Here is a 13194-nt window from a genome sequence, read left to right as displayed (position 1 = left end):
CTAACGGCACTGATTTATTTAAATCAGTAATGGTTTAAACACTTATTTTTCTTTAGGAACAAAATCAAATGAGAACTAACAAAGATTTTTTTATAATGATTTTTGTTCTAACAGCTAACTTATTTAAAAACAATGATTTGAATGTTAGCATTGCTTAAAGAAAATATGTCTGACTGCCAAATCGCCCATTCGCCACAGGACCGGAGTTAGCAGTGCTCTGAAATCTCTGAACCCTCCTGCCTTTTGCAAAGTAGTAGGCAGCTAAACTCAGCATGTTCTGAAGTGGCTCTTTTATTTCAACAGCTATTACAATCTGAGCAGGGTAGTCTCAAAGCAGATATTCCCATAAAAATGTGATTAAAAAAAGCTTGGAAGGAACATTTGTCATGACTGCCAATATTTTTCTAATGAATTCTTCATTAAAATGATAGTTTAATATTTATGATCTGTATAGCACTAGTAATTTGTACAGTACTCCATAAGATAGTCACTTGGGACCAGGTGCACTAAGCAGTTTTGTCATATATAGAAGCTGGGAGACACTATTTAATGCATCTCATCCATGGTTACAATGTAAAGTAGGGTACAAGGAAGTTAAGTGATTTGATCAATATCACAAGGATTACTCGAGAAGTTTCTTTACTCTGTATCATTACACTTTTCTAATGGCTCTATAATCATGATTCCTTGTCCTCATATCCAACGTCATTTTTTAATCCCATATTTCTTTTCATCTAGTCAGACCAGTCCAGATGGAATAGGTTATGCTCACCAACCAGCAGATGGAGATAGAGATCAACAGACTTGCTGACTTCACCTCCTTATATGCTTCCTTGCTGAACTCAGCCTGCCAGTATGCTCTGTCTCCAATAGACGGTGGAATGAATATCCCATGCTGTGAGAAAGGCCTTGTTAGGCTGAATAAGTGAAAGGTTTAGGGGGCAGCTTCTAAGAGAAAATACCAGTTCTCACTTCCTCAGGTGAGCAGTGCTGTAGGATAGGAAGATCTGATAAATTTTGGGCAACTCCTGAGGTGAAAGTCTTGAACTCCCTCACTCAGCTGAGCAGGGCTTAGGCCAGGGGGCTTCCAGTTTTCACTCTGGTCAGGATCTGTGCTTCTTGGCCTTGTGTCCTCCCTTCTTTGTCCCTTCCTCTCCCCCACTTCTTTTTCTCTCCTTTCTATTTCATCCTCCATGCAGACTCTCCATATAAAGGCTTGGCTTTGACCATAAATTTGTTAAATTAAAAAAAAAAGAAGCAAAAAGCAGACCGGGACTGCTTTGCAGCAGACTTCTTGGAATCAAGATCTGCAGGAAGGAAGCTCGGGTGAGTCGAGTGAGCCTTCTGTTCTTTTTTCTGGCTTCAGCAGTGCCTGGTTTGAATCATGGTTCTGTGCAGGAGAGTCATGGTGGCAGAGTGTGGGAAGAAAACTACATGGTGCAGCGAATGTGGAGTGAGAAAAGTGCAAGTGGAGGAAACGTCTTGAGGTATGCTGCAAATATTTCAAGGTGAAGGGAGAGATACAAGGCTGCAGTTTTGAGTCCCCGGGGGAGGTTAATGCAGCCATTCAGTATCTTTCCTGCAGTGCTTGGCTTCCCGAGACTGAAATTGAAGCAGACTGAGGGAAAGTTTGGGCCTCCTTCATTCAGTCCTGAGCGGCAGGCATTGATGGTGTCTGCAACTGGTCAGTCCTCGGGTGCAGCTCTTAAAGAAGCAGTTCCTTCTCTCCCAGGTTTACAGACTTTCTGCTTAGCCTGGATTTCATCTCAGAAATTCTTGTGAAATTGTTTGTGGCATGTCTTTTCTATGGGACAGAGTGCAGTCGCAGGTTCTGCTGCAGTTTTTTCAGCACCTTCAGGGTTAGCTGAAAGTTCAAGCAGGAAATGATCTAAAAGAGAAGAAGAAAAGAATGGATGAGAATTTTTCTGGATAGGAAGATTCCCTTAATGGATTCAAGGAGCTACAAGACACAATGAGTTGAAAGTGGGAGAACATCCACCTGAGTGGGAGGATGACACTTCCATGATGCAGCTCTTCCATAAAAACGAGCTTGGGTCCTTAATTTCTCAATCATTGCATATCTTGAATATTACAAAGAATAAAAAGGAGAAGGTTCTTGGCTCAGCGGAGGACCTAATTATAATCAGTATTAGCTTTAAAATTCTTTTCTCCTGTATAGTGGTGAAGGATCTGATTGATCTGGAGTGGACTTCTCCAAAAGCAAATTTTAAGGGAGGTTATTCACTGGTCAAATTTCATCCCTTGGTTTCTCAAGAGAGAGAGAAGCTTAGATTTCCAAAGGTAGATGCACTGGTTTGTTCAATGACTAAGAGGAATATGATTCTAGTAGAAGGAAGCGCTGCTCTTAAGGTCATGCAGGACAGAAAGCTAAAATTCTTGTTGAAACAGGCCTTCAAAGTTGCTAGCATGGTGTTGCAGATATAGGCCTGCAGCTGATTAATAGTAAGGTCTGGCTTGCATCTGGCGCAGAACATTCAAGAGGATGTAGTGGGAGCCAGTAGTGAGGTTTTGGAGGAATCCTCTAATTGGAACCAGGAGCAGCATCTTTGGCAGATGCCTCCTTTATTTGGTGTGCACATCTGCCAGATACATAGAATCCATACTAACAGCTAGGTGGCTTCTTTGGCTATGCAGCTGGTCAGTGGATTCAGAATCTAAGACTAATTTGACAAAGCTTCCTTTTGTTTGGAAAGGATCTTGAACTGTTCTCTATTTACCTGTTCCACTCAGCCATCTCTTTTACAGGCTGAAGACCCCTAACATGTTTAACATGTTTAGCCTTTCCTCATTGGGTAACAATTCCATCCCCTTTATCATGTTGCCTATCCTTCTCTCTACTTTTTCTAGTTCTGCTACTTTTTTTTTTTAGATAAAGCAACCAGAACTGCACACAATACTCAAGGTGTGGTCACACCATGTATTGACACAGTGGCATTATGATATCTTCCATTTTATTTTCCATTTCTTTTCTTATAATACCTAATATTCTATTTACTTTTTTGTCTGCTGCTGCTTACTGAGCTGAAGATTTAAAAAAATTGTCCACAGTAATTCCAAGATCCTGTTCCTGGGTGGTGATGCCTAGTACCATGTAATTATGGTTTAATTATTCTTCCCTACATTTATTAACTCCTTCAAAAAAATCTAACAGAATTGTCATCCTCAAAAATGTGTCTGGCGTAGGTATCTCCCCAATACCCTTCTCAGTAAAGATCAAAGCAAAGAATGCATTTAGTAGAACCTTGTCTTCCTCGAGTGCCCCTTTTACCCCTCAGCCATCTAGTGGTCCAACAACTCCCTCATAGTCAATATCTTGTCTAGTGATTCCAAACAAAAAATCTTCCTCTAGGGTGAGGAGTCACTACAGTTCCTTTGCTAACTGGGTAAAGAGCATATAGATCTTCTCATCCATAGCCCAGGGATTGAGGCTTGTCCATCTCAAAATGGGCCAGAGTCTCACCCCACAAACTCCAGAAAAAATCCTTATAATTCTAACAAAAGTCTCTTCTCCAAGCTGGGGGCAGATCTTCACAGACAAGGATTGCACTACACAGTATCTTCTCTTTAACAAAAAGCCAAGTTGTGACTTTTGCATGGTAAATTTTTTGCCAGTGTTTGAGAATAGGGAAGGTTCTAGTATTGTTGGAAATGGTAAATAACCATCTCTTATTTACCAGTTCCACCCCACTCATGGTTTCATAGATCTATATCCTATCTCCTCTCAGTCATCTCTTTTCCAGGCTACAAATATAGGAAATGGGTGGAGAAAAAGAACAAAATTAGTCCATTCTGAAGCAGAAATAAAAAAAAGTGCCCAGGAAGAGCGGCAAGTTGAGGGAGAAAGATGGAAAGCTTATGTGCATGAATGCTTGTAGTCTGAGGAATAAAGTTCCAGATCTACAGGCCCTAATGGTGGAGGTGGATCTGGGTATTGTTGCTACATGGCAACATGGTTCAGTGAGCCTCATGAATGGGATGTGGCAATTCTGGGCTATAACCTGTTGAAGAACAGAGAGAACAGAAAAGGGGGAAAAGTAGCTCTTAGTATCAAAAACAATATCCTAGTAACTGAAATGCAAGAGGTGTGTGAAAGGAAGAAACATGGTGGGTCATCTTAAAAAAAGATGATGGCACTTCTACTTACACTGGTGTGGTATACAGGCCTCTGAATCAGATAGACGAATGGGACAGGAATCTGGATGAAGACATCCAAAAGATGGGAAGGAAGGAGGAAGTGTTGCTTATTGGAGATTTTTATGTATGAATTGGAGTATGAATTGGAGTATCCCTGCTGCAAAATCTGTAAGAAGTAGAGAAAATGTGAATGCCCTTCAAGGTGTTCTACTTGGACAAATAATGATGGAACCCATGAAGTTGAAGAGCGATAGTGGACCTGGTGCTCACAAAATGAAGAAAGTATCTCTAATGTCCAGGTAGGAACCCATCTGAGCCCTAGTGATCATCAGACAATATGGTTTTATATAATGGCCAAGACAGAGAGAATGCATATGAAGATCAATGTCCTGGATTTAAAAAATGGGAACATACCTTGAGAAGGAGCTAGAAGACTGAGTGAAGTGGAACAACAGTGGGCCAAATTAAAAGGAGCTATTATTAAGGCAACAAATCTTTTATGAAAGAAAAGTAAATTGAACTGATATGGTTCTCCAAAGAGGTGGCTGAAAAAATAAAGGCAAAAAGATCAGCATTCAGAAAGTACAAAGGCATTCAAAAAGAGGAACACAGGGAAGCATATCTGGTGAAACTAAAAGAGATGAGGAACGAAATCTGAATGGCAAAAGCTTGAATGGAAGAAAGGATCTCCAAAAAGATAAAGTAAGGCAACAAAACAGTTTTCAGATATTGTAAAAAGAAGGAAAGCCAAAAGTGATATTGTAAGTTTGAAAGGAGACCAGGGTCATTTTGTGGAGAAAGATGAGACAAAAGCAGAAATATTAAACAAACATTTCAGATCGGTGTTCACTAAAGAAGACTTTGGAGGAGGACCATTGCTGGTAGGCAAGAATACTGATGGGAGTAGAGTAGTTGCAACCCCATTGGCGGAAGAGGGTGTGCGGGTGGAACGAGCAAAACTGAAAGTGGACAAGACAATGAGGCTGGATGAGATACATCCCAGGATAATAAGGGAGCTCAGAGAGATGTTGGTGGGTCTGCTGAAGACTTGTCCAATAGATCCTTGGAAATAGGCAGGGTGCCACAACATTGGAGAAGGGTTGTGGTGGTCCTGCTGGTGGAGGGGGGAGGCTAGCAGCTACAGGCTAGTTAGCCTTACCTTGGTGATGGGAAAATTAATGGAAATGTGGCTGAAGGAATGAATAGTCAACCATCTATAATGCAATGTGTTGCAGGATCTGAGGCAACATGATTTTACCAGAGGAAAGTTGTGTCAAACAAATCTGATTTTTCTTTGATTGGGCAACTAGTTAATTAGAGAAAGGAAGAGCACTTAATGCAGTTTATCTTGATTTCAGCAAAGCTTTCAATACTGTCCCACATAGGAGGCTCATAAACAAAATGAAAAGCCTGGGAGTGAGTCCCAAGGTGGTGGAATGGATTATAAATTGATTGACTGACAGACGTCAGTGAGTACGGGTAAATGGAACCTACTCTGAGGAGAGAAGAATGAATGCTTCTAGGATTAGTCCTGGGGCCGGTTCTGTCCACTATCTTTGTGAGCAGCATAGTGGAAGGGTTAGAAGGAAAAGTTTGTCTTTTTGCAAATGACTCTATGCAACAGAGTGAACACATCTGAAGGAGTAGAGTGAATGAAAAGTGATCTAAGGAAGCTTGAGGAGTGGTCAAAGGTTTGGCAGCTGGGATTGAATGCTAAGAAGTGCAGAGTCATGCATTTGGAGTGCAGAAATCCAAAGGAGCTCTATGTGATGGAGGGCAGAATACTGATGTGTATATACTGGGAAAGAAATCTTGAGGTGATCTAAAAGCTTCAAAGCAATGTGTCAAGTTAGTGGCTATGATCAGAAGGATGCTAGGCTGCATAAAGAGAGGCATAACCAGCAGGAAAAAAGAGGTGACATTGCCCCTATACAGGTCTTTGGCAAGGCCTCTCCTGGAGTAATGTGTTCAGTTTTAGAGATTGAATCTCAAAAGGGAGAGAAACAGGATGGAAGCAGTCCAAAGCCAGGCGATCGAAATGGTGCAGGGTGTGCACTAAAAACTTATGAAATGAAACAGAAGGACCTAAATACATATAACCTGGAGAAGAGCAGGGGAGCTATGATACAGATTGTTAAATATTTGAAAAGTATTAATGATGCACATGAATCATACCTTTTCTGATGGAAAGAAAACTGTGGAACTAGGGGTCATAATATGAAGTTCCAAGGGGGCAGACTCAGGAATGACATCAGGAAATGTTTCTTCACTGAAAGGCTGTTGGATGTATGGAATGCCCTCCCAAAAGAGGTAGTGATAAGAATAAAAATGGAATTCAAAAGGCTTGTGATAAACCAGAGGATCCCTAGTGGAAATAAAGATAAGGAGTAACTTGCATGGAGCAGCAGTTACTACCTTTAACAGAAGGCATGGGGATAATCTGCATGGACTAGTAGTTACTACCTATAAAAAAAAAATGCTTGTTGGGCAGACTGAGTAGACCAGTTGAGTCTTTTTCTGCCTTTCTATGTTACTATGTACATTACTAAAAATGTCTCTTTTTTCTTTATCTGCTAAAGTTCATTCAAGCATTCATTCATGTTTTTCAAAAAGTAAAAAAATAGTTTCAAAAGTGTCAAATTTTCTTTCATTAAAAGTAATAGGAGCATTATAACTGCTCTAGCCCAAAGTACTCCTGCCTCATATAGAATTTAATTTAATTTAAATGTTATGAACCACACTCACCAATAGTATAAGCGGTTTACACATCAACATATATAATGTCATAAGTCAAGATAAAATCAAACTAATAAAGTGCTAAAATAATCTAAAAACAGACAAAATTAATTGATAATATAAATAATAAAATATATACCTATGTTACATAAAATAAAACAAATAGTAAAACAAATAATATGGTCTCAATGAATTCATCCTGATAGCCAGTATCTAAGCACAGTATTTTCATCAACTTTCCATTAAGATGCCCTTGATAAACTAGACAATAGGTCTTCCAAAAATTGCCATTTCAATTTTTATTCTACCTATGGTTTCTACACTTATTATGTTGTAAAATCAATTAATAAAAAGCTTGTTTAAATAAATGAGTTGTAAGCTGTTTTTTAGAAGTCTTTGTACAAGATTGTTTGTGCGATTCCACTGGTAGAAGACTGCAAAGTGTAACACCTTCTACAGAAAAAAAAGCTTCTCTCTGCAGCCAACTAATCATTTAGTAAAGTAAATATATTCAGTTCTAAGGGCTATGGGAGGTGACTTAAAGACCTAAATGTAGCTGAGTGAATGTTTTTACAAACAAGTTTGTGGACTGAACAAAAGACATCAAATGGAGTCTCTGAGGTGGCCCCTTCTTCTACATGCTTTGAATCGCATGCCAGTACAAATATTTTCTTTCTATGTGGTATATCTGGTGAATATCTAATTTTGTGGCAGTTTTTATTAAGGCAAAAAGTATTTTCCACTGCTCTTCTTCCAGAAGCCAGAAAGAGTTTATATGAATTGAGCCCATAAAGTTTCTACTCTGTTTCTTTCGAACTGGATTACGATTATAAGGTACCCTTTGTTTTAACATTGCTCAAATGAAGATTTTGTTGCCAAAACTGTTGCTAAAACAACAGTGAATCTGTGCAAACTCTGAGCGTGATGTGGCATGTTTGGGAAGAACGAGAACATTCTGGGGTGTTTTGAGTAGCTCTGATCACACTGTAGCACATTATACTGAATACAGTATTATCAGGACAGCAGATGGCAAAGTGCTAACAGAACAGAAAGATAATAAGAACCATGGCAAAAAAAAATATATTCTGAATGTTCACAAATGGCACCTAGGGATGGTCCAGATTGTATCAAGTGGGAGGCAATTATTCACACTATCAGAAATGAATATTCATCTTTGTCAGCAGATATTAGAAGTAAAACTCAAAAGGTTTCTGAGTTAAAGGCGACACTATCCCTTTTCAGTGTAAAGGAAGTTCTAGAACAGTGGATCCCAACCTGTGGTCCGCAAACCCCTAGGGGTACACCAGATAATAACAGAAAAGGTGAACTCTGCACTAAGATAGCATGAGGAGAGGAGCGCAGGGAGTCCCCCACATCAGAAGCCCAGTCCGTACTGCTAAGAAGAAGAAGCAGGCCCCATCCTGTGGCGGAAGTATAAGAAAAGGCCTGCCAGGCCTGCCAAGGACCACATCTCATGGTGACTGAAGAAGAGGCTTGTTAGGCCATCAACAGAGCCCATCTCACTGGCAGCTGAAGACACCAAGAGAGGCCCGGAAGGCCGCCAGCTGAGTCTGTCCCACTGGCAGTTGAAGAAATCAAGGAAGAGAGGCAGGTCCCAGCATGAGTCAGAGAGTCAGTATGTGTGTGGAGTGTGAAAGAGGGTGGAGTGGGTGGGATATTCAGAGAGAGGCATTTGTGACTAAGATCATGTGTGTATGTGTCAGAGTATATTTGAACAAGAGCATGTGCATATGTATGTTAGTGAAAGCACAGTAAGCATGTGTGTGTCCTTGAGAGCATATGTGAGTGTAAGTGGGAGTATATGTGAGTGAGAGTGTGTATGTGTGTGGGCGTGCATTCTAGAGAGCACGTGAGAGAGGGAGTCTGTGTGTGTGTGTGTGTCTGTCTGTCTGTGTGAGAGAGAATGAATGTGTGTGTATATTAGAGAGGAGACATTTTATGCAGCCCCCTCATCCCCCAATAAACCACATCAATCGCAGAGTGACTGGAAATCAAAAGTTCCAGGTATGGAGAGCAGGAGATTTTCAAATCCTAGTTCTAATTACTGGGTGCTATTTGATGAGTCTACCCTTTTGAAATATTTTATTTGCATTTGAGAAATTATTACAACATTTTATGAGTTTTTAATCTTTTATTCATCATCTGTTTTGAAATATTCATTTTATTAGTATGATTTTTCTATTGTTATTGATGTTTTATATTTCTTGATTGTATTGTTTGATGTTTTATGAGAAATGGTAATATTTCTGTTTTTCTATTGTTTCACTGCATACAGAGGCTGGCTTCTTGCGGTTTCGAGTTTAGCTTTTGTTTACATGTTTGTATTTCTACTTTATGGTCTCTTTGTTCTGTATTTTGTGAGGGTCTGTCTGTGTATAGATGGTGAGACACCAGGGCGGTTGTCAAGGCCAAGCTGGCACAGACAGAGAAGTTCAAGCACTGTATGGGAAGAGGTCTCCCATGCGAAGTGCAGTTGACACTAGGGTAGGAGGTGGTCCAAGGGGCTTTTCAGCAGGACTACTTTTCTAGTGTCCTTACTGGCGGCACTAATATGGATGCTGCAGAAGGAGTAGATGAGTATGGTGGGAATGTATGTTCGGGGTGAAGAGGACTTGTTGAGGGGGGTCAGAAGGATGTCATAGTACTTGGCTCTGATATGTATTTTCTTATTTTTCTAGATGATCATCGGCCAATGGCCACTCAGGGGCCTGCCACAGACGATGAGGCCAAAGAGAACTAACCAGCACCTCTGGATCATCTTTCAATGGGAGCAACTGAGCAATCCACTAACATTCTGCAGTTGCCAAGTGAGACATTGTCACCCAATACACAAGACAGACGGTTGAACTCCACTTCACATGGCAAGACACATCCATGACAAATATCCTGGATATACCGACAACAACTGGCACCAGCATGAGTGTTATTTTTACAGGTGCCAGTGTAGTTGGCAGTGGGGCTCCAGATTACGGCATTCTCCCACCAACAGGAACACCACTCTCTGGCACTGATGTAATGGCAGAACAGGTAGCTGTGAAACTACTTGCAAAGCAGGAACTCATCAAGAACAGTGTGATAGAGGGATGGATGGCAATTTACTAGAAGATGGAATGCATTAGGAAGGAAATATGTCAGCTGCAAAAAGTGTCCAGACTGTGAGGGAGAGAACCACCACAGCCAATGTTTTGACTAATTGAGTTAGAGCTTCGTCCTTTGACTGTCAGTGTCTTACAAGGACCTGACTTATCCACATGGGAAATGAACAGGACCTTTATCTGTACAACTGGGCTCACGTTTTCTGAGGAGATAAGCTCATTAACCAACTCTGAAACCACGGTACGCAGCAGCTTCCCATGCAGAACCAGAGGTGGGAAACATGGATGGAGGCCATATTCTCAAGGCAAGTTCCCACTGTACTGAACTGTTCCTGACTTAATCTGGACCCAACCCTAGCTGGACCACTGATAATTCCATCTGGACCCATCCCAACCCCACACTAGAGCACCAATGACTGTCTCTAAATCCCACCTGGCCCATGGCAGACCACCAACAATGGGAGAGGCTCTATTTTCCAGTGGAGAACAGCAAAACATTAACTGTCAACTGCTATACCAGACCACCAATGACAGGCTTTGAATCTCACACCAAAGCACCAGTGATAGCCTCGGTAACCATCTCCCATGGGAACAGCAATGCAACCGCTGTCAACTGTGATGCTGGATTACCAATGATTGTCACTGAACCCCACCTGGCCCATGCCAGACCACCAATGACTATCTCATACCAGCAAGGAACTGTGCTCCAGGAACTACATCTCAATGTGAACAGTAAAATATTGACTGTCATGTGCCAAACTAGACCACCAATGATTTTCTCTGAACCCCACTCAGCCCACACCAGACTACAAATAGAGGGAGATCCTCTGTTTTCCAATGTAGAAGAGCAAATATCAGTGTCAAACTGCCACATCAGACCACAACTTACATTCTATGAACCCCACCCAGTCCATGCCAGACTACCAATAGCAGCCTCAGGAACCATCTCCCATGGGAACAGCAACACAACTCAACTTGTGGATCTTAGCTGTCAACTGTCACTGGTAAATTAGAGTGATGGTGCTGGTGACAAGAAAGCTGGTGTCCAGGTGTCTGGTTACAACAGGATGTCAACCATGGTGTGGTCTTCACAATTGCCATGAACTGTCTTCTTAGGGCTGCATGGAGGGAGAGGCTCTATTTTCCAATGTTGTGGTTCTGGATAAGTTCTACTCAGATGCCTCGTTTGAGCCATTGCTCTCCTCTGCCACGGATGCTGCTCTCCTCTCCTCCCATGAGTATTTGCCTCAGTAGCCACTGGATGTTCTCTCTTGTGGGCTTCAGACTTGTATTTCTCACTTTTGTTATCTTTACTTTCTTTTTTTTTTGCAGGCAATGCATCATCAGCAATCATTGCTGCAGTATGTGGAAAGGTGGTTATGCTTCTTCTGGTGCAGATGCTTCTTCCATTTGGATGCCTCATCTCTCTGTAGATGCTTCTCCCCTTATCTTTGCCATTGCTCGACCCATCACCAACGCTCTTCTCTTCTGTTCCCATAACTATTTACACTCCAAAATTCTAAATCAGTATTCTTGCTGGTTCCCCTGTGGGTACTGGACTGCTTCAGACTTGCATTTTCACACTTTTATTCTTGTTTCCCTTTCTTTTGCAGGTGGGTGGCATCATCTGCATCGGCACTGCAGTATGCGGAAATGGTGGTTATGCTCCTGCTCTTACTTCGGTGCAGATGCTTTGCCCACTCAGACACCTCGTCTCTATATAGATGCTTCTCCCCAATTAGGTGCCTCGTTTCAACCATCGCTCACCATGCTGCTGACGCTGGTCTCCTCTCCTATCATAAGTATGTACACAGCGACATTCCTGTGTACTGTTCTTGCTAGTTCCACAGTGGGAGCTGGATGGTACATCTCTAGGCTTCTGATTTGCATCTCAATTTTGTTTTTATTTGCCCTTTTTGCAGGTGGGCATATCATCATCAGTGCTTATAACTGCAGTCTTCAGAAACTGTGGTTCCACCCCTGCTCACTCATCACCACCGTTTTGCTAAAACGATGCATTCTCTGCAACTCTTCCTTTGGACGGGGGCTGTTTTATCCTCTTTGGCAGGCTGTTGGCATGGGTCTTCCTAATGTTTCTCCAGTTTGTGGATTGTTTATTGCATATATAGACTTTCACTACATATACTACCTTGCATTCTATGCTCAGTTTCCAAGGCTGTTATCATGGCTCTTCAAATGTTACTAGACTCTAACTGAATATACAATCTTCCGTTTTATGCAATTGCTTTGAAGTCAATCTTACATTTTTACCTCTGCAAATATTTTTTAAGTAAAATAATCTTAAAATGTTACTTGTGTTGTTTTGTTCTTTTCTGGTTAACAAGTGGGTCATGGGCATCATAATAGAGATGTGAACCGGAATCGGTTCGGTTCCGATTCAAATCATGCATTTGTTTTCGTCCGGCTCGATCAGTTTTTTTTTTATCGGCTTCGCCCGATCCGATAAACAAAAAACCCACCCCGACCCTTTAAAACCACTCCCTTTGCCTCCACCACCCTCCCGACCCCCCCCCCAAAACGTTTTAAAATTACCTGGTGGTCCAGCGGGGGTCCCGAGAGTGTTCTCTAGCGCTCGGGCTGTCGGCCGATAAACAATAAACCCGCCCCGACCCTTTAAAACTGCTCCCTTAGCCTCCACCACCCTCCCGACCCCCCAAAAAATGTTTTAAAATTACCTGGTGGTCCAGTGAGCCCCGGGAGCGATGGAGGCTAAGGGAGCGGTTTTAAAGGGTCGGGGTGGAATTTTTGTTTATCAGCCGACAGCCCAAGCGCGAGAGAACACTCTCGGGGACCCTGCTGGACCACCAGGTAATTTTAAAACGTTTTGGGGGGGGGGGGTCGGGAGGGGGGTGGAGGCTAAGGGATCGGTTTTTTAAAGGGTCGGGGTGGGTTTTTAGGTTGTGTCCTAACTCCCGTTAGCGTGCACTAACCCGATTAACGATTTTTTCACGATAAATCGGTGGAATTTCTATTGTATCGCACTCTTTAACTATTAATGACAATTAAAAAATATTGGACGATATTTTAAATCGTCAAAAAACGATTCACATCCCTACATCATAAGTCATGCCTCCTTGGGCCAGGACTTCCACTCTGGTGTGGAAATCTCTGGCTTAAGAATGCAGGATCTGTCACGAGCATCACAGGGCCGTGCCTCCTTGATCCA

General features: G+C 41.9%; 1 long non-coding RNA gene across 1 annotated transcript in view; it reads right to left on the bottom strand.

Annotated features, from left to right (window-relative positions):
* Window positions 1–273: 273 nt before the first annotated feature.
* The window catches only part of LOC115093247, a 40687-nt gene continuing 27766 nt past the window's right edge, over window positions 274–13194 (bottom strand). Inside the window, exon 3 of the long non-coding RNA XR_003857246.1 lies at window positions 274–1888. This is a non-coding gene — a long non-coding RNA (uncharacterized LOC115093247). The remainder of the gene's footprint in view (window positions 1889–13194) is intronic.

The sequence above is a fragment of the Rhinatrema bivittatum genome, chromosome 6 (assembly GCF_901001135.1).
Source record: "Rhinatrema bivittatum chromosome 6, aRhiBiv1.1, whole genome shotgun sequence".
Lineage (NCBI taxonomy): Eukaryota > Metazoa > Chordata > Amphibia > Gymnophiona > Rhinatrematidae > Rhinatrema > Rhinatrema bivittatum.
Note: the sequence above shows the minus strand (reverse complement) of the source record. Positions and strands in the feature narration are given on the sequence as shown.